Raw genomic sequence first — 17,844 nt, forward strand, 5'->3', positions numbered from 1 at the left:
GGTGGGGATCAGTCACTGTGTGTGGGGGGATCAGTCACTGCTTGTGTGTGAGTGGGGATCAGTCACTGTGTGTGTGGTTTGATCAGTCACTGTGTGTGTGGGGTGATCAGTCACTGTGTGTGTGTGGGTGTGGATAAGTCACTGTGTGTGGGGGGGATCAGTCACTGTGTTTTTGGGGGTGATCAGTCACTGTGTGTGTGTGGGTGGGGATCGGTCACTGTGTGTGTGGGTTGATCAGTCACTGTGTGTGTGGGGGGATCAGTCACTGTGTTTTTGGGGTGATCAGTCACTGTGTGTGTGTGGGTGGGGATCGGTCACTGTGTGGTGTGGGTTGATCAGTCACTGTGTGTGTGGGGGGATCAGTCACTGTGTGTTGTGTCTGGAGGGATCAGTCACTGTGTGTGGGGGGGATCAGTCAATGTGTGTGTGTGGGTGGGGATCAGTCACTGTGTGTGTGGGGGATCAGTCAATGTGTGTGTGGGGGGGATCAGTCACTGTGTGTGCGGCGATCAGTCACTGTGTGTGTGGGGGGGATCAGTCACTGTGTATGCGGGGATCAGTCACTGTGTGTGTGTGTGGGGGCATCAGTCACTGTGTGGTGGGGATCAGTCACTGTGTGTCTGTGGGTGGATCAGTCACTGTGTGTGGGGGGATCAGTCACTGTGTGTGGTGTGGATCAGTCACTGTGTGCGTGGGGGTGATCAGTCACTGTGTGTGGGGGAGGGATAAGTCACTGTGTGTGTTGGGGTGTATCAGTCACTGTTTGTGTGGGGGGGATCAGTCACTGTGTGTGGGGGTCGGATTAGTCGCTGTGTGTGGGGGGATCTGTCACTGGGTGTGGGCGGATCAGTCACTGTGTGTGGGGGAGGGATAAGTCACTTTGTGTGTTGGGGAGTATCAGTCACTCTGTGTGTGGGGGGGATCGGTCACTTTGTGTGGGGGGGATCAGTCACTGTGTGTGTGGTGGGGATCAGTCACTGTGTGGTGGGGGATCAGTCACTGTGTGTGGTCGGGGGCATCAGTCACTGTGTGTGGGGGGGATCAGTCACTGTGTGTGTGGGGGATCAGTCACTGTGTGTGGGTCGGGGGCATCAGTCTCTGTGTGTGGGGGGGATCAGTCACTGTTTGTGGGGGAGAGCAGTCATTGTGTGTGTGGGGGTGGGTTCAGTCACTGTGTGTGGGGGGATTAGTCACTGTGTGTGGGGGGGATCAGTCACTGTGTGTGTGTGGGGGGGATCTGTCACCGTGTGTGTCGGGGGGGATCAGTCACCGTGTGTGTCGATGGGGGGATCAGTCATTGTGTGTGGCCGGGGATCAGTCACTGTTTGTGGTGGGGGGAATCAGTCACTGTGTGTGTCGGGGGGGATCAGTCACTGTGTGTGGGGGGATCAGTCACTGTGTGTGGGGGGGGGGATCAGTCACTGAGTGGGAAGGGATCAGTCACTGTGTGTGTCGGGGGGGATCAGTCACTGTGTGTGGGGGGATCAGTCACTGTATGTGGGGGGGGATCAGTCACTGAGTGGGGGGGGATCAGTCACTGTGTGTGTCGGGGGTATCAGGCACTGTGTTTGGGGGGGATCCGTCACTGTGTGTGTGTGGGAGGATCATTCACTGTGTGTGTTGGGGGGGGATCAGTCACTGTGTTTGGGGGGATCAGTCACTGTGTGTGTGGGGGGATCAGTCACTGTGTGTGGGGGGGGGATCAGTCACTGAGTGGGGGGGATCAGTCACTGTGCGTGGTGGGAGGTCAGTCACTGTGTGTGTCGGGGGGGATCAGTCACTGTGTTTGTGGGGGATCAGGCACTTTGTATGCTTGGGAGGATCATTCACTGTGTGTGTGGGGGGGGGGATCAGTCACTGTGTGTGGGGGTTCACTCACTGTATGTGTGGGGGATCAGTCACTGTGTGTGGGGGGGATCAGTTACTGTGTGTGGGGGGATCAATCATTGTGTGTGGGGGGATCAGTCACTGTGTGTGTGGGTGGCATCAGTCACTGTGTGTGGGGGGGATCAGTCACTGCGTGTGTGGGGGAATCAGTCACTGTGTGTGTGGGGGGGGGCATCAGTCACTGTGTGTGTGTGGATGGGGATCAGTCACTGTGTGTGGGGGGGATCAGTCACTTTGTGTGTGGGGGCCTTCAGTCTGTGTGTGTGTGGGGTGGATCTGTCACTGTGTGTGGGGGAATCAGTAACTGTGTGTGTGTGGGGGCATCAGTCACTGTGTTGGGGATCAGTCACTGTGTGTGTGGGGGTTCAGTCACTGTGTGTGTGCGGGGGGGATCATTCAGTGTGTTTGGGAGGGATCAGTCATTGTGTGTGGGGGGGGGATCAGTCGCTGTGTGTGTCGGGAGGATTCAGTCACTGTGTGTGTGGGGGGGGGGATCAGTTACTGTGTGTGTGGGTCGGATTAGTCGCTGTGTGTGGGGGGGATCAGTCACTGGGTGTGGGGGGATTAGTCACTGTGTGTGGGGAAGGGATCAGTCACTGTGTGTGGAGGGGAGGGATCAGTCACTGTGTGTGTGGGGGGGGATTACTCACTGTGTGTGTGGGGGATCAGTCACTGTGTGTGTGGGGGGGAGCAGTCACTGTGTGGTGGGTGATCAGTCACTGTGTGTTGGTCGGGGGCATCAGTCACTGATTGTGGGGGGGATCGGTCACTGTGTGTGTGGGGGATCAGTCACTGTGTGTGGGTCGGGGGCATCAGTCACTGTGTGTGGGGGGGGATGAGTCACTGTGTGTGGGGGGGATCAGTCACTGTGTGTGGGTCGGGGGCATCAGTCACTGTGTGTGGGGGGGGATGAGTCACTGTGTGTGGGGGGGATCAGTCACTGCGTGTGGGGGGGATCAGTCAATATGTGTTTGTGGGTGGGGATCAGTCACTGTGTGTGTGGGGGATCAGTCACTGTATGTGGGGGAGGGGGATCCGTCACTGAGTGGGGGGGGGATCAGTCACTGTGTGTGTCGGGGGGGATCAGGCACTGTGTTTGGGGGGGTCCGTCACTGTGTGTGTGTGGGAGGATCATTCACTGTGTGTGTGGGGCGGGATCAGTCACTGTGCGTGGGGGGAGGTCAGTCACTGTGTGTGTGGGGGGATCAGTCACTGTGTGTGGGGGGGGATCAGTCACTGTGTGTGGGGGGGATCAGTCACTGAGTGGGGGGGATCAGTCACTGTGCGTGGGGGGAGGTCAGTCACTGTGTGTGTGGGGGGATCAGTCACTGTGTTTGTGGGGGATCAGTCACTTTGTGTGTTTGGGAGGATCATTCACTGTGTGTGTGGGGGGGGGATCAGTCACTGTGTGTGGGGGTTCACTCACTGTGTGTGTGGGGGATCAGTCATTGTGTGTGGGGGGATCAGTCACTGTGTGTGTGGGTGGCATCAGTCACTCTGTGTGGGGGGGCATCAGTCACTGTGTGTGTGTGGATGGGGATCAGTCACTGTGTGTGGGGGGGATCAGTCACTGTGTGTGGGTGGGGATCAGTCACTTTGTGTGTGGGGGCCTTCAGTCTCTGTGTGGGTGGGGTGGATCTGTCACTGTGTGTGGGGGAATCAGTAACTGTGTGTGTGGGGGCATCAGTCACTGTGTTGGGGATCAGTCACTGTGTGTGTGGGGGTTCAGTCACTGTGTGTGTGCGGGGGGGATCATTCACTGTGTTTGGGAGGGATCAGTCATTGTGTGTGGGGGGGGGGGATCAGTTACTGTGTGTGTGGGTCGGATTAGTCGCTGTGTGTGGGGGGGATCAGTCACTGGGTGTGGGGGGATTAGTCACTGTGTGTGGGGAAGCGATCAGTCACTGTGTGTGGAGGGGAGGGATCAGTCACTGTGTGTGTGGGGGGGATTACTCACGGTGTGTGTGGGGGATCAGTCACTGTGTGTGTGGGGGGGATCAGTCACTGCGTGTGGGGGGATCAGTCAATGTGTGTTTGTGGGTGGGGATCAGTCACTGTGTGTGTGGGAGCCATCAGTCACTGAGTGGGGGGATCAGTCACTGTGCGTGGGGGGGGGGGATCAGTCACTGTGTATGTCGGGGGGATCAGTCACTGTGTTTGGGGGGGATCAGTCACTGTGTGTGTGTGGGAGGATCATTCACTGTGTGTGTGGGGGGGGATCAGTCACTGTATGTGGGGTGATCAGTCACTGTGTGTGTCGGGGTATCATTCACCGTGTGTGGGGGGGATCAGTCACTGTCTGTGTGGGGGCATCAGTCACTGTGTGTTGGGGGGATCAGTCATTGTGTGTGTGTGGGGATCAGTCACTGTGTGTGTGTTGGGGCATCAGTCACTGTGTGTATGGGGTGATCAGTCACTGTGTGTGTGTGGGTGGGGATCAGTCACTGTGTGTGGGGGATATCAGTCACTGTGTGTTGGGGATCAGTCACTGTGTGTGTGTGGAGGGATCAGTCACTGTGTATGGGGGGGATCAGTCAATGTGTGTGTGTCGGTGGGGATCAGTCACTGTGTGTGTGGGGGCCATCAGTCACTGTGTGTGTGGGGGGGATCAGTCACTGTGTGTGGGGGGATCAGTCACTGTGTGTGTGGGGGGGCATCAGTCACTGTGTGTTGTGGATCAGCACTGTGTGTGTGTGGAGGGATCAGTCACTGTGTGTGTGGGGGGATCAGTCACTGTGTGTGTTGGGGTGGATCAGTCACTGTGTGTTTGGGGGGATCAGTCACTGTGTGCGTCGGGGATTTTCCGTCACTGTGTGTGGGGGGGTCTGTCATTGTGTGTGGGGGGGATTAGTCACTTCGTGTGGGGTCGATCAGTCACTGTGTGTGGGGGTGCTTAATCACTGTATGTGGAGGTGATAAGTCACGGTGTGTGGAGGGGAGGGATCAGTCACTGTGTCTGGTGGGGGTTCAGTCACTGACAGTGTGGGGGGGGATCAGTCACTGTTTGTGTGGGTCGGATCAGTCGCTGTGTGTGGGGGTGATCAGTCAATGGGTGTGGGGGCATCTGCCACTGTGTGTGGGGGGGATCAGTCACTGTGTGTGTGGGAGGGATCAGTCACTATGTGGTGGGGGATCAGTCACTGTGTTTGGGGGGGGGGATCAGTCACTGTGTGGTGGGGGATCAGTCCCTTTATGTGGTCGGGGGCATCATTCACTGTGTGTGTGGGGGATCAGTCACAGTGTGTGTGGGGGATCAGTCACTGTGTGTTGGTCGGGGGCATCAGTCTCTGTGTGTGTGTGGGATCAGTCACTGTGTTTGTGGGGGATCAGTCACTGTGTGTGGATCGGGGGCATCAGTCACTGTGTGTGTGTGGGGGATCAGTCACTGTGTGTGTGGGGGGATCAGTCACTGTGTGTGTGGGGGATTAGTCACTGTGTGTGGGGGAGGGTTCAGTCACTGTGTGTTGGTCGGGGGGATCAGTCACTTTGTGTGGGGGGGGATCAGTCACTGTGTGTGTCGGGGGTGTCCAATCACTGTGTGCGGGGGGTGGTCAGTCACTGTGTGTGGGATGGATTAGTCACTGTGTGTGGGGGGGATTAGTCACTGTGTGTGGAGGGGATAAGTCACGGTGTGTGGAGGGGAGGGATAAGTCACTGCGTCTGGTGGGGGTTCAGTCGCTGTGTGTGGGGGTCGGATCAGTCGCTGTGTGTGGGGGGGATCAGTCACTGGGTGTGGGGGGATCAGTCATTGTGTGTGTGTGGGGGGGGATCACTCACTGTGTGTGGGGCAGGGATCAGTCACTGTGTGTGTGCGGGGGAATCAGTCACTGTGTGTGTGGGGGGGAGCAGTCACTGTGTGGTGGGGGATCAGTCACTGTGTGTGGGGGTGATCAGTCACTGTGTGTGGGGGGGATCAGTCACTGTGTGTGTGGGGGATCAGTCACTGTGTGTGGGTCGGGGGCATCAGTCTCTGTGTGTGGGGGGGATCAGTCACTGTTTGTGGGGGAGAGCAGTCATTGTGTGTGTGGGGGTGGGTTCAGTCACTGTGTGTGGGGGGATTAGTCACTGTGTGTGGGGGGGATCAGTCACTGTGTGTGTGTGGGGGGGATCTGTCACCGTGTGTGTCGGGGGGGGATCAGTCACCGTGTGTGTCGATGGGGGGATCAGTCATTGTGTGTGGCCGGGGATCAGTCACTGTTTGTGGTGGGGGGAATCAGTCACTGTGTGTGTCGGGGGGGATCAGTCACTGTGTGTGGGGGGATCAGTCACTGTGTGTGGGGGGGGGGATCAGTCACTGAGTGGGGGGGGATCAGTCACTGTGTGTGTCGGGGGGGATCAGTCACTGTGTGTGGGGGGATCAGTCACTGTATGTGGGGGGGGGATCAGTCACTGAGTGGGGGGGGATCAGTCACTGTGTGTGTCGGGGGTATCAGGCACTGTGTTTGGGGGGGATCCGTCACTGTGTGTGTGTGGGAGGATCATTCACTGTGTGTGTTGGGGGGGGATCAGTCACTGTGTGTGGGGGGATCAGTCACTGTGTGTGTGGGGGGATCAGTCACTGTGTGTGGGGGGGGGATCAGTCACTGAGTGGGGGGGATCAGTCACTGTGCGTGGGGGGAGGTCAGTCACTGTGTGTGTCGCGGGGGATCAGTCACTGTGTTTGTGGGGGATCAGGCACTTTGTGTGCTTGGGAGGATCATTCACTGTGTGTGTGGGGGGGGGGGGGATCAGTCACTGTGTGTGTGGGTGGCATCAGTCACTGTGTGTGGGGGGGAACAGTTACTGTGTGTGGGGGGATCAATCATTGTGTGTGGGGGGATCAGTCACTGTGTGTGTGGGTGGCATCAGTCACTGTGTGTGGGGGGGATCAGTCACTGCGTGTGTGGGGGAATCAGTCACTGTGTGTGTGGGGGGGGCATCAGTCACTGTGTGTGTGTGGATGGGGATCAGTCACTGTGTGTGTGGGTGGGGATCAGTCACTGTGTGTGGGGTGGATCTGTCACTGTGTGTGGGGGAATCAGTAACTGTGTGTGTGTGGGGGCATCAGTCACTGTGTTGGGGATCAGTCACTGTGTGTGTGGGGGTTCAGTCACTGTGTGTGTGCGGGGGGGATCATTCAGTGTGTTTGGGAGGGATCAGTCATTGTGTGTGGGGGGGGGGGATCAGTCGCTGTGTGTGTCGGGAGGATTCAGTCACTGTGTGTGTGGGGGGGGGATCAGTTACTGTGTGTGTGGGTCGGATTAGTCGCTGTGTGTGGGGGGGATCAGTCACTGGGTGTGGGGGGATTAGTCACTGTGTGTGGGGAAGGGATCAGTCACTGTGTGTGGAGGGGAGGGATCAGTCACTGTGTGTGTGGGGGGGGATTACTCACTGTGTGTGTGGGGGATCAGTCACTGTGTGTGTGGGGGGGAGCAGTCACTGTGTGGTGGGGGATCAGTCACTGTGTGTTGGTCGGGGGCATCAGTCACTGATTGTGGGGGGGATCGGTCACTGTGTGTGTGGGGGATCAGTCACTGTGTGTGGGTCGGGGGCATCAGTCACTGTGTGTGGGGGGGGATGAGTCACTGTGTGTGGGGGGGATCAGTCACTGTGTGTGGGTCGGGGGCATCAGTCACTGTGTGTGGGGGGGGATGAGTCACTGCGTGTGGGGGGGATCAGTCAATGTGTGTTTGTGGGTGGGGATCAGTCACTGTGTGTGTGGGGGATCAGTCACTGTATGTGGGGGAGGGGGATCCGTCACTGAGTGGGGGGGGGATCAGTCACTGTGTGTGTCGGGGGGGATCAGGCACTGTGTTTGGGGGGGTCCGTCACTGTGTGTGTGGGGGGATCAGTCACTGTGTGTGGGGGGGGATCAGTCACTGTGTGTGCGGGGGGAATCGGTCACTGTGTGGCGGGGGATCAGTCACTGTGTGTTGATCGGGGGCATCAGTCACTGTGTGTGTGAGGGATCAGTCACTGTGTGTGTGGGGGATCAGTCACTGTGTGGTGGGGGTTCAGTCACTGTGTGTGTGGGGGGGATCAGTCACTGTGTGGTGGGGGATCAGTCACTGTGTGTTGGTCGGGGGCATCAGTCACTGTGTGTGTGGGGGATCAGTCACTGTGTGTGTGGGTTGATCAGTCACTGCGTGTGTGTGGGTGGGGATCAGTCACTGTGTGTGGGGGGGATCAGTCACTGTGTTTTTGGGGTGATCAGTCACTGTGTGTGTGTTTGGGTGGGGATCAGTCACTGTGTGTGGGGGGGATCAGTCACTGCTTGTGTGTGAGTGGGGATCAGTCACTGTGTGTGTGGTTTGATCAGTCACTGTGTGTGTGGGGTGATCAGTCACTGTGTGTGTGTGGGTGTGGATAAGTCACTGTGTGTGGGGGGGATCAGTCACTGTGTTTTTGGGGTGATCAGTCACTGTGTGTGTGTGGGTGGGGATCGGTCACTGTGTGTGTGGGTTGATCAGTCACTGTGTGTGTGGGGGGATCAGTCACTGTGTTTTTGGGGTGATCAGTCACTGTGTGTGTGTGGGTGGGGATCGGTCACTGTGTGTGTGGGTTGATCAGTCACTGTGTGTGTGGGGGGATCAGTCACTGTGTGTGTCTGGAGGGATCAGTCACTGTGTGTGGGGGGGATCAGTCAATGTGTGTGTGTGGGTGGGGATCAGTCACTGTGTGTGTGGGGGATCAGTCAATGTGTGTGTGGGGGGGATCAGTCACTGTGTGTGCGGCGATCAGTCACTGTGTGTGTGGGGGGGATCAGTCACTGTGTATGCGGGGATCAGTCACTGTGTGTGTGTGTGGGGGCATCAGTCACTGTGTGGTGGGGATCAGTCACTGTGTGTCTGTGGGTGGATCAGTCACTGTGTGTGGGGGGATCAGTCACTGTGTGTGGTGGGGATCAGTCACTGTGTGCGTGGGGGTGATCAGTCACTGTGTGTGGGGGAGGGATAAGTCACTGTGTGTGTTGGGGTGTATCAGTCACTGTTTGTGTGGGGGGGATCAGTCACTGTGTGTGGGGGTCGGATTAGTCGCTGTGTGTGGGGGGATCTGTCACTGGGTGTGGGCGGATCAGTCACTGTGTGTGGGGGAGGGATAAGTCACTTTGTGTGTTGGGGAGTATCAGTCACTCTGTGTGTGGGGGGGATCGGTCACTTTGTGTGGGGGGGATCAGTCACTGTGTGTGTGGTGGGGATCAGTCACTGTGTGGTGGGGGATCAGTCACTGTGTGTGGTCGGGGGCATCAGTCACTGTGTGTGGGGGGGATCAGTCACTGTGTGTGGGTCGGGGGCATCAGTCTCTGTGTGTGGGGGGGATCAGTCACTGTTGGTGGGGGAGAGCAGTCATTGTGTGTGTGGGGGTGGGTTCAGTCACTGTGTGTCGGGGGATTAGTCACTGTGTGTGGGGGGGATCAGTCACTGTGTGTGTGTGGGGGGGATCTGTCACCGTGTGTGTCGGGGGGGGATCAGTCACCGTGTGTGTCGATGGGGGGATCAGTCATTGTGTGTGGCCGGGGATCAGTCACTGTTTGTGGTGGGGGGAATCAGTCACTGTGTGTGTCGGGGGGGATCAGTCACTGTGTGTGGGGGGATCAGTCACTGTGTGTGGGGGGGGGATCAGTCACTGAGTGGGGGGGGATCAGTCACTGTGTGTGTCGGGGGGGATCAGTCACTGTGTGTGGGGGGATCAGTCACTGTATGTGGGGGGGGGATCAGTCACTGAGTGGGGGGGGATCAGTCACTGTGTGTGTCGGGGGTATCAGGCACTGTGTTTGGGGGGGATCCGTCACTGTGTGTGTGTGGGAGGATCATTCACTGTGTGTGTTGGGGGGGGATCAGTCACTGTGTTTGGGGGGATCAGTCACTGTGTGTGTGGGGGGATCAGTCACTGTGTGTGGGGGGGGATCAGTCACTGAGTGGGGGGGATCAGTCACTGTGCGTGGGGGGAGGTCAGTCACTGTGTGTGTCGGGGGGGATCAGTCACTGTGTTTGTGGGGGATCAGGCACTTTGTATGCTTGGGAGGATCATTCACTGTGTGTGTGGGGGGGGGATCAGTCACTGTGTGTGGGGGTTCACTCACTGTATGTGTGGGGGATCAGTCACTGTGTGTGGGGGGGATCAGTTACTGTGTGTGGGGGGATCAATCATTGTGTGTGGGGGGATCAGTCACTGTGTGTGTGGGTGGCATCAGTCACTGTGTGTGGGGGGGATCAGTCACTGCGTGTGTGGGGGAATCAGTCACTGTGTGTGTGGGGGGGGGGCATCAGTCACTGTGTGTGTGGATGGGGATCAGTCACTGTGTGTGGGGGGGATCAGTCACTTTGTGTGTGGGGGCCTTCAGTCTGTGTGTGTGTGGGGTGGATCTGTCACTGTGTGTGGGGGAATCAGTAACTGTGTGTGTGTGGGGGCATCAGTCACTGTGTTGGGGATCAGTCACTGTGTGTGTGGGGGTTCAGTCACTGTGTGTGTGCGGGGGGGATCATTCAGTGTGTTTGGGAGGGATCAGTCATTGTGTGTGGGGGGGGGGATCAGTCGCTGTGTGTGTCGGGAGGATTCAGTCACTGTGTGTGTGGGGGGGGGGATCAGTTACTGTGTGTGTGGGTCGGATTAGTCGCTGTGTGTGGGGGGGATCAGTCACTGGGTGTGGGGGGATTAGTCACTGTGTGTGGGGAAGGGATCAGTCACTGTGTGTGGAGGGGAGGGATCAGTCACTGTGTGTGTGGGGGGGGATTACTCACTGTGTGTGTGGGGGATCAGTCACTGTGTGTGTGGGGGGGAGCAGTCACTGTGTGGTGGGGGATCAGTCACTGTGTGTTGGTCGGGGGCATCAGTCACTGATTGTGGGGGGGATCGGTCACTGTGTGTGTGGGGGATCAGTCACTGTGTGTGGGTCGGGGGCATCAGTCACTGTGTGTGGGGGGGGATGAGTCACTGTGTGTGGGGGGGATCAGTCACTGTGTGTGGGTCGGGGGCATCAGTCACTGTGTGTGGGGGGGGATGAGTCACTGTGTGTGGGGGGGATCAGTCACTGCGTGTGGGGGGGATCAGTCAATGTGTGTTTGTGGGTGGGGATCAGTCACTGTGTGTGTGGGGGATCAGTCACTGTATGTGGGGGAGGGGGATCCGTCACTGAGTGGGGGGGGGATCAGTCACTGTGTGTGTCGGGGGGGATCAGGCACTGTGTTTGGGGGGGTCCGTCACTGTGTGTGTGTGGGAGGATCATTCACTGTGTGTGTGGGGCGGGATCAGTCACTGTGCGTGGGGGGAGGTCAGTCACTGTGTGTGTGGGGGGATCAGTCACTGTGTGTGGGGGGGGATCAGTCACTGTGTGTGGGGGGATCAGTCACTGAGTGGGGGGGATCAGTCACTGTGCGTGGGGGGAGGTCAGTCACTGTGTGTGTGGGGGGATCAGTCACTGTGTTTGTGGGGGATCAGTCACTTTGTGTGTTTGGGAGGATCATTCACTGTGTGTGTGGGGGGGGATCAGTCACTGTGTGTGGGGGTTCACTCACTGTGTGTGTGGGGGATCAGTCATTGTGTGTGGTGGGATCAGTCACTGTGTGTGTGGGTGGCATCAGTCACTGTGTGTGGGGGGGCATCAGTCACTGTGTGTGTGTGGATGGGGATCAGTCACTGTGTGTGGGGGGGATCAGTCACTGTGTGTGGGTGGGGATCAGTCACTTTGTGTGTGGGGGGCCTTCAGTCTCTGTGTGGGTGGGGTGGATCTGTCACTGTGTGTGGGGGAATCAGTAACTGTGTGTGTGGGGGCATCAGTCACTGTGTTGGGGATCAGTCACTGTGTGTGTGGGGGTTCAGTCACTGTGTGTGTGCGGGGGGGATCATTCACTGTGTTTGGGAGGGATCAGTCATTGTGTGTGGGGGGGGGATCAGTTACTGTGTGTGTGGGTCGGATTAGTCGCTGTGTGTGGGGGGGATCAGTCACTGGGTGTGGGGGGATTAGTCACTGTGTGTGGGGAAGGGATCAGTCACTGTGTGTGGAGGGGAGGGATCAGTCACTGTGTGTGTGGGGGGGATTACTCACTGTGTGTGTGGGGGATCAGTCACTGTGTGTGTGGGGGGGATCAGTCACTGCGTGTGGGGGTGATCAGTCAATGTGTGTTTCTGGGTGGGGATCAGTCACTGTGTGTGTGGGAGCCATCAGTCACTGAGTGGGGGGGATCAGTCACTGTGCGTGGGGGGGGGATCAGTCACTGTGTATGTCGGGGGGATCAGTCACTGTGTTTGGGGGGGATCAGTCACTGTGTGTGTGTGGGAGGATCATTCACTGTGTGTGTGGGGGGGGATCAGTCACTGTATGTGGGGTGATCAGTCACTGTGTGTGTCGGGGGATCATTCACTGTGTGTGGGGGGGATCAGTCACTGTCTGTGTGGGGGCATCAGTCACTGTGTGTTGGGGGGATCAGTCATTGTGTGTGTGTGGGGATCAGTCACTGTGTGTGTGTTGGGGCATCAGTCACTGTGTGTATGGGGTGATCAGTCACTGTGTGTGTGTGGGTGGGGATCAGTCACTGTGTGTGGGGGATATCAGTCACTGTGTGTTGGGGATCAGTCACTGTGTGTGTGTGGAGGGATCAGTCACTGTGTATGGGGGGGATCAGTCAATGTGTGTGTGTGGGTGGGGATCAGTCACTGTGTGTGTGGGGGCCATCAGTCACTGTGTGTGTGGGGGGGATCAGTCACTGTCTGTGGGGGGATCAGTCACTGTGTGTGTGGGGGGGCATCAGTCACTGTGTGTTGTGGATCAGTCACTGTGTGTGTGTGGAGGGATCAGTCACTGTGTGTGTGGGGGGATCAGTCACTGTGTGTGTTGGGGTGGATCAGTCACTGTGTGTTTGGGGGGATCAGTCACTGTGTGCGTCGGGGATTTTCCGTCACTGTGTGTGGGGGGGATCTGTCACTGTGTGTGGGGGGGATTAGTCACTTCGTGTGGGGTCGATCAGTCACTGTGTGTGGGGGTGCTTATTCACTGTATGTGGAGGTGATAAGTCACGGTGTGTGGAGGGGAGGGATCAGTCACTGTGTCTGGTGGGGGTTCAGTCACTGACAGTGTGGGGGGGGATCAGTCACTGTTTGTGTGGGTCGGATCAGTCGCTGTGTGTGGGGGTGATCAGTCAATGGGTGTGGGGGCATCTGCCACTGTGTGTGGGGGGGATCAGTCACTGTGTGTGGGGGAGGGATCAGTCACTATGTGGTGGGGGATCAGTCACTGTGTTTGGGGGGGGGGATCAGTCACTGTGTGGTGGGGGATCAGTCCCTTTATGTGGTCGGGGGCATCATTCACTGTGTGTGTGGGGGATCAGTCACAGTGTGTGTGGGGGATCAGTCACTGTGTGTTGGTCGGGGGCATCAGTCTCTGTGTGTGTGTGGGATCAGTCACTGTGTGTGTGGGGGATCAGTCACTGTGTGTGGATCGGGGGCATCAGTCACTGTGTGTGTGTGGGGGATCAGTCACTGTGTGTGTGGGGGGATCAGTCACTGTGTGTGTGGGGGATTAGTCACTGTGTGTGGGGGAGGGATCAGTCACTGTGTGTTGGTCGGGGGGATCAGTCACTTTGTGTGGGGGGGGATCAGTCACTGTGTGTGTCGGGGGTGTCCAATCACTGTGTGCGGGGGGTGGTCAGTCACTGTGTGTGGGATGGATTAGTCACTGTGTGTGGGGGGGATTAGTCACTGTGTGTGGAGGGGATAAGTCACGGTGTGTGGAGGGGAGGGATAAGTCACTGCGTCTGGTGGGGGTTCAGTCGCTGTGTGTGGGGGTCGGTTCAGTCGCTGTGTGTGGGGGGGATCAGTCACTGGGTGTGGGGGGATCAGTCATTGTGTGTGTGTGGGGGGGGATCACTCACTGTGTGTGGGGCAGGGATCAGTCACTGTGTGTGTGCGGGGGAATCAGTCACTGTGTGTGTGGGGGGGAGCAGTCACTGTGTGGTGGGGGATCAGTCACTGTGTGTGGGGGTGATCAGTCACTGTGTGTGGGGGGGATCAGTCACTGTGTGTGGGTCGGGGGGATCAGTCACTGTGTGTGTGTGGGGGATCAGTCACTGTGTGTGTGGGGGATCAGTCACTGTGTGTGGGGGGGACCAGTCACTGTGTGTGTGAGGGATCAGTCACTGTGTGTGGGTCGGGGGCATCAGTCACTGTGTGTGTGGGGTATCAGTCACTGTGTGTGGGGGGATCAGTCACTGTGTGTGGGGGGGATCAGTCACTGTGTGTGTGGGGGATCAGTCACTGTGTGTGTGGGGGATCAGTCACTGTGTGTGTGGGGGATCAGTCACTGTGTGTGTGGGGGATCAGTCACTGTGTGTGGGGAGGATCAGTCACTGTGTGTGTGGGGGATCAGTCACTGTCTGTGGGGGGGATCAGTCACTGTGTGTGTGGGGGATCAGTCACTGTGTGTGGGTCGGGGGGATCAGTCACTGTGTGTGTGGGGGATCAGTCACTGTGTGTGGGGGGGATCAGTCATTGTGTGTGTGGGGGATCAGTCACTGTGTGTGTGGGGGATCAGTCACTGTGTGTGGGTCGGGGGGATCAGTCACTGTGTGTGGGAGGGATCAGTCACTCTGTGTGTGGGGCGGATCAGTTACTGTGTGTGTGGGGGATCATTCACTCTGTGTGTGGGGGATCAGTCACTGTGTGTGTGGGGGATCAGTCACTGTGTTGTGGGGGATCAGTCACTGTGTGTGGGTCGGGGGCGTCAGTCACTGCGTGTGGGGGGGATCAGTGCCTGTGTGTGGGGGGGATCAGTCACTGTGTGTGGGGGGATCAGTCAATGTGTGTGTGTGGGTGGGATCAATCACTGTGTGTGTGGGGGCCATCAATCACTGTGCGTGTATGCGGGCATCAGTCACTGTGTGTGTGTGGAGGCATCAGTCACTGTGTGTGTGGTATGGATCAGTCACTGTGTGTGTGATGGTGGATCAGTCACTGTGTGTGGGGGGGGATCAGTTACTTTGTGTGGGGGGGGGATCAGTCACTGTGTGTGCCGGGGGGTCCAGTCACTGTGTGTGGGGGGGGATCAGTCACTGTGTGTGGGATGGATTAGACACTGTGTGTGTGGGGGGATCAGTCACTGTGTGTGGGATGGATTAGTCACTGTGTGTGGGGTCGATCAGTCACTGTGTGTGGGGGGGATTAGTCACTGTGTGTGGAGGGGATAAGTCACGGTGTGTGGAGGGGAGGGATCAGTCACTGTGTCTGGTGGGGGTTTAGTCACTGTGTGTGTGGGGGGGAGATCAGGCACTGTGTGTGGTGGGGATCACTCACTGTGTGTGGGAGAGGGATCAGTCACTGTGTGTATGGGGGGAGCAGTCACTGTGTGGTGGGGGATCAGTCACTGCGTGTGGGTCGGGGGCACCAGTCACTGTGTGTGGGGGGATCAGTCACTGTCTGTGGGGGGGATCAGTCACTGTGTGTGGGAGGATCAGTCATTGTGTGTGTGGGGATGGGTTCAGTCACTGTGTGTGGGGGGATTAGTCAATGTGTGTGTCGGGGTGGATCAGTCACTGTGTGTGTGTGGGGGGATCAGTCACTGTGTGTGTGGGGTATCAGTCACTGTGTGTGGGGGGGATCAGTCACTGTGTGTGTGGGGGGATCAGTCACTGAGTGGGGGGATCAATCATTGTGTTTGGGGGGGATCAGTCACTGTGTGTGTGTTGGGGGATCAGTCATTGTTTGTTTGGGGCATCAGTCACTGTGAGTGGGGGGATAAGTCACTGTGTGTGTTTGGGGGGGGATCAGTCACCGTGTGTGTGGGGGGGGATCAGTCACCGTGTGTGTGGGGGGGGGATCAGTCATTGTGTGTGGCCGGGGATCAGTCACTGTGTGTGGTGGGGGGATCAGTCACTGTGTGTGTCGGGGGGGGGATCAGTCACTGTGTGTGGGGGGATTAGTCACTGTGTGTGTGGGGGTTCAGTCACTGTGTGTGTGTGGGGGGGTATCAGTCAATGTGTGTGTGGGGGGATCAGTCATTGTGTGTATGGGGGGATCAATCACTTTGTGTGTGGGCGGTATCAGTCACTGTGTTTGGGGGAGGGATCAGTCACTGTGTGTGGTGGGGTGGATCAGTCACTGTGTGTGGGGGGGGGATCAGTCACTGTGTGGTGGGGGATAAGTCACTGTGTGTTGGTCGGGGGCATCAGTCACTGTGTGTGTGGGGGATCAGTCACTGTGTGGTGGGCGATCAGTCACTGTGTGTGTGGGGGGGATCAGTCACTGTGTGTGGGGGAATCAGTCACTGTGTGTGTATGGGGGCATCAGTCACTGTGTGTGTGTGGAGGAATCAGTCACTGGGTGTGGGGGGATCAGTCACTGTGTGTGGGGGGGATCACTCACTGCGTGTGGGTCGGGGGCATCATTCACTCTGTGTGGGGGGGATCAGTCACTGTGTGTGGGGGGGATATCAGTCACTTTGTTTGTGGGGGTGTGTTCAGTCACTGTGTATGGGGGGATCAGTCACTGTGTGTGCGGGGGGGATCATCACTGTGTGTGGGGGGGATTAGTCACTCTGTGTGTGGGGGGGATCAGTCACTGTGTGTGTGTGTGTGCGGGGATCAGTCACTGTGTGTGGGGGGGATCAGTCACTGAGTGGGGGTATCAGTCACTGTGTGCGGGGGGAATCAGTCACTGTGTGTGTGTGGGGGGATCAGTCACTGTGTGGGGGGATCAGTCACTGTGTGGGGGGGATCAGTCACTGTGTGTGTGTGGGGGGTATCAGTCACTGTGTGGGGGGGGATCAGTCACTGTGTGGTGGGTGGTATCAGTCACTGTTTGTGGGGCGATCAGTAACTGTGTGTGGGGGGCATCAGTCACGGTGTGTGGGGGGGTCGGATCAGTCACTGTGTGGTGGATGGTATCAGTCACTGTGTGTGGGGCGATCAGTAACTGTCTGTGGGAGGGATCAGTCACGGTGTGTGGAGGGGAGGGATCAATCACTGTCTGGTGGGGGTTCAGTCGCTGTGTGTGTGGGGCGGGGGATCAGTCACTGTGTGTGTGGAGGGGGGGATCAGTCACTGTGTGTGCGAGGGGGTTCAGTCACTGTGTGTGTGGGGGGGATCAGTAACTGTGTGGAAGGGGACCAGTCACTGTGTGTGAGTCGGGGGCATCAGTCACTGTGTGTGGGGCGGATCAGTCACTGTCTGTAAGGGGGAATCAGTCACTGTGTGTGTGGTGGTGTGTTCAGTCACTGTTTTTGGAGAGATCAGTCACTGTGTGTGTGGGCGGGATCAGTCACTGTGTGTGTGGGGGGGATCAGTCACTGTGTGTGTGGGGGGGATCAATCACTGTGTGTGGGGTGATCAGTCACTGTGTGGGTGGGGAGGATCAGTCACTGTATGTGGCGGGGATCAGTCACTGTGTGTTTTTGGGGGGGATCAGTCTCTGTGTGTTTGGGGGGGGATCAGTCACTGTGTGCGGGCGATCATTCACTGTGTGTGCGGGGGATCAGTCACAGTGTGTGGAGGGGAGGGATCAGTCACTCTGTGTGTGGGTGGGATCAGTCGCTGTGAGTGGGGGGGAATCAGTCACTGTGTGTGTGGGGGGGATCTGTCACTGTGTGTGGGGGGGATCAGTCACTGTGTTGTGGGGGATCAATCACTGTGTGTGGGGGGCTATCAGTCACTGTGTTGTGGGGGATCAGTCACTGTGTGTGTGTGGGGGGGATCAGTCACTGTATGTGGGGCGGATCAGTCACTGTGTGTGAGGGGGGTTCAGCCACTGTGTGTGTGGGGGGGATCAGTCACTGTGTGTGTGGGCGGGATCAGTCACTGTGTGTGTGGGGGGGATCAATCACTGTGTGTGGGGTGATCAGTCACTGTGTGGGTGGGGAGGATCAGTCACTGTGTTTGGCGGGGATCAGTCACTGTGTGTGTGGGGGTGGGGATCAGTCTCTGTGTGTTTGTGGGGGGATCAGTCACTGTGTGCGGGCGATCATTCACTGTGTGTGGGGGGGATCAGTCACGG

Source organism: Pristiophorus japonicus, unplaced genomic scaffold (genome assembly GCF_044704955.1).
Source record: "Pristiophorus japonicus isolate sPriJap1 unplaced genomic scaffold, sPriJap1.hap1 HAP1_SCAFFOLD_33, whole genome shotgun sequence".
NCBI lineage: Eukaryota > Metazoa > Chordata > Chondrichthyes > Pristiophoridae > Pristiophorus > Pristiophorus japonicus.